Raw genomic sequence first — 3,723 nt, 5'->3', positions numbered from 1 at the left:
TTAAGGTAAAACACATTTTCATTTTTAATATTGTGATTGTTTTGTCCTCATTGGTCCGGATCACTTTGATCCTAGATTCCTAGTAGATTTATCCTTTTCTAATTTATATGTGAAAAATGCTTATTTTCATATAAAATCATGTATTATTCAAATTGATTAAATTATTTATAATATCTTAATCACAATTGTATTAAATATATCAAAATAAAGTTCTTATCGTGATATTTAATTTGATATGCATATTAAATATGTTATAATTGGTCGAATTTTATAATTTTAGAAAGAAATGAACAAAAAACTAAGAAAATAAAGAAAAATACAATTTACAAGCAAATCTTCAGTTTTATTATAAATACAAAATTGTCAGTCAAAATTGATTTCAAATCTTGACTTTTTAATATAGTATAGATGTTTTTGATATTATTTAAAATTTATTGATCTTTGAATATATTATATTATGTTGTTATACTGTTTCAAATTTTCAATACTAAAATCATACAAGAAAAAGAAAAAGAAAAAAAAAGGAAGACAACAAAACCCCCCGGAATTAGGTACATGATGTAAATGGATTTGTGGAGATTTATTTTATAGTCTAATTCCACAAATCAAAAGCAAACCAAAAAGAAAATGAAGACTATAAAAACGATCACAAAGTAGGGACATGATATAAATGGTAAAATGGACTTGTTGATTGGTCATATTTTTTGCTCCAAATATATGATGATGGAGCAATCGATGTGGGCCCTTTTTGATAAGCGTGCAAATTTGCTCACACCAAATCTATCAATTCTATAAAGCAATACATATTTCAGCCCCCATATTGTTTCTCTCTCCTACATGGCACACCCACAATGCTTTATTTTACATTCTCTGGATTTTTACTCACAATTTGAGAGATGTAACGGCTGAAGCCTAAAACCTAAAACCAATTCCCTAAACCTAAAATCAATTCCTCTTCCCCATTCTCTCACAACACAGTCCGCCGCCTTCCTTGGGGACGGTGAAATCGCCGCTCCTCCCTCTCTTTCACGCAATCCGCCCTCTCCTCCCTTCCTGCAGTTCCCGGCGAGCAACGTCTAAGACCGCCACCGCCGTCTCAACCCCCGATTCTCCCTCGCCCTTCCCCCAATCTACAGAACCCTACGGCCGCAGTGGCTCAAGACCACGGCCATGTCGTCCGCCACCGCGCCGCGCCGGCACCCTCCGCATCTCCCCCCTCCCGTCTCCACACAAGCTCTCCTTTCCCCCGACCATAGCCATGGCACAGCCGCCAATGGCTGCCCGAGCCTGTCACCACCGCCGTCAATGGGTGTCTCGCACATTTGGACTAAAGGTTTTTCGTTGGTCCTCCCGTCTTGACCCGCAACATATATTTGTCAATCTCCGTTTCATATTTTTTTGCTCATTGCAGGCGCAAATTTCTCAGTTTCCTCGAATTTCTCAAGGTGATCTCCCTCCCCCCTCTCCTCTTGTGGCATAATGAATCTCAACGATACATTTACAATTCATTCATTCTCAGAATCGTATTATGTTGAATTCCTCCTTTTCTTTTTCCGTTTTCTCAATTTTCTGTTGTGTTGTAGATAGGGGATTCAATGATTGCTTGATTCTGGAGGGAAATTAGGGTTGATAAGATAGTGAGGAAAGGGAAAAAAAAGATGGGTTATTTCAAGCAGGCGCTAAGAAGCATCGATGCGTCGCACTCCAGCCCTCACTGCCTCGCCCCGACCTGTCCCCTTCAATAAGTCGGCGCCGCCGCCCCTCAGTCCGCCGCTATCCCCAGCAGATACGTCAGCCACGGTAAGTATTCTATTAGGAAAGATTGTGTTTTTGTAAATATAGAATGATTAGTGGTCGATTTTAGAAGACATAAATTTTGGAAAGAATGAAAATATATACATTCGTATAATTTATTTACATATAATCAACCATTTTTTAGGTAAAAATTTAATAGTAATAGAAACTTTATAACCTAGACTTTCAGCTATAAATTAATTAGTTCAAATGCTAAATATTGTGTTTCTTCTTCTTCTTACTATTGAAGATTTTTTGTACTATGTTAATATTTACTTTAATTCTTCTTCTTTTTTTTGCAGGAAATCGTTTCCAGTTTTCAGTGAATCCATCTGCCCTGGCTTGCAATGGTAATCTCTCTCCCTCTCTAAGTTGCCATAATTTTCCATGATTCCATCCTTAATGTTAAAATTGGTCAAATGTGAAAAGTTTCCAGCTTTATTGAGCATGTTTATTGTGTGGATTTTGGCAATTGATGTATGCTATTGGAATGAATCATGTATAAATCTGCCATTAAAATATGCTCTGATTTCTGATTTTGGCGATTGATGTATGCTATTTGAATGAATCATGTTTAAATCTGCTATTAAAATATGTTATGAGTTATGATTTTGGCGATTGATGTATGCTATTGGTATGAATCATGTTTAAATCTGCCATTAAAATATGTTCTGAGATCTGATATTGCTTGAATCCAATTCTAAGATATATTGATTGCTCAGGAAAATATAGTGATGATGAGTGAAGAAAATTACTGAAAAGTTGTCTTTAATAGAAATAACATTGGATTTTGATATGTTTGCAAATGACAGGTGAAATTTATTGGGTTGTAGATTTGATGTCCTAACTTTTGAAAAGTATCTTAATGTAATTATATCTTTGAAAAACGGTGGCGTATGAGATTAAGTTATTAGGGTTAAACTTACTTTAATTTCACATTCATGTGGTTGTTTATGTAGACTCTGAGCGACGTGGTACGGTATTTTGAAAATAGTTGTTGCTCGCTGCCTATGGCTCATGACCAACTATTGTTGAGGTGAGCTTGCATTAGCTTTGGAGTTATTCGTTTTTCTGCAGTGTCGATGGGTTGTGCTTAATTTTCTTATTCCAAAACATACTGTCGTTTTACATCAAAATAAATTGATAACTCAGCTGGGTTGGTTCTTTGGAGTTCGTATATGATTTCAGTTCTTGGTGAAATGAAGTATGGGATGAAAATGCAAGTCTCTCATTCTGTACAAACTTTTTCCATATTCTTATTAATTTATTATGGGTGCATGCCCTATTAAATTGGATTTCAATATTTTCTTCATGTATAATTCTGTTACATGTATTTCAGTTTAGAGTTTCCATCGCATAAGCTGTTATAAGACGTGCTTTTCCTTAAACAGATATGAGTTACAGGAAGATCATTCCTTATTAGGGGAAGATGAATTCGAGTATGACCCTGATCTGGTCAAGGTTCAAATTAAGTCATGTCTCGAGTTTTGGCTGGGCAATAGAGAAGCCAGTTACCCTCCTATGGAGGAGCTCTGGAAATGCAAGTTCTGCAAGTTTGCCTCTGTATGTCCAATTAACTTAGACCTAGATGATTCTCCAAGCAAAACGAAAAGTGAAGACATTCCTTCGCCTGATCCGACTCCTAAGTAAGCCATTCTTCATACTCGGCTTCTCCTCAAAGAAAAGGAGCAGTTGGATTTATTGAATCTACTTGATTCTTGCTGGGGTTGTTGCTGTTAATCTCTCCCATTTGGAGGATTTACTACGTGGTTTAATTTGTTGGTCAGTTTAATATTGTTGTATAGTTCATTATTGTTGTTGATTGTTATAACATTAGGATTAAATGTCAAATAGGAAATTGCGAAATTGTATTGCATTTACTGCTGCATCGTAAAGTTCAACCCATAACTTATTTATGTATTATTTGAA

At 35.8% G+C, this 3,723-nt stretch overlaps 1 long non-coding RNA gene across 2 annotated transcripts; it reads left to right on the top strand.

Annotated features, from left to right (window-relative positions):
* The first annotated feature begins 1,266 nt into the window (after window positions 1–1,266).
* LOC130991635 (uncharacterized) lies at window positions 1,267–3,723 on the top strand. 2 transcript variants are annotated; one of them, XR_009091174.1, is made up of 6 exons: window positions 1,267–1,333; window positions 1,412–1,445; window positions 1,584–1,800; window positions 2,097–2,144; window positions 2,754–2,830; window positions 3,186–3,723. It is a non-coding gene; the product is annotated as an uncharacterized LOC130991635 (long non-coding RNA). The 2 variants fall into 2 exon arrangements; XR_009091173.1 differs by having other exon boundaries at window positions 1,305–1,445.

Source organism: Salvia miltiorrhiza, chromosome 7, assembly GCF_028751815.1.
Source record: "Salvia miltiorrhiza cultivar Shanhuang (shh) chromosome 7, IMPLAD_Smil_shh, whole genome shotgun sequence".
Lineage (NCBI taxonomy): Eukaryota > Viridiplantae > Streptophyta > Magnoliopsida > Lamiales > Lamiaceae > Salvia > Salvia miltiorrhiza.
Note: the sequence above shows the minus strand (reverse complement) of the source record. Positions and strands in the feature narration are given on the sequence as shown.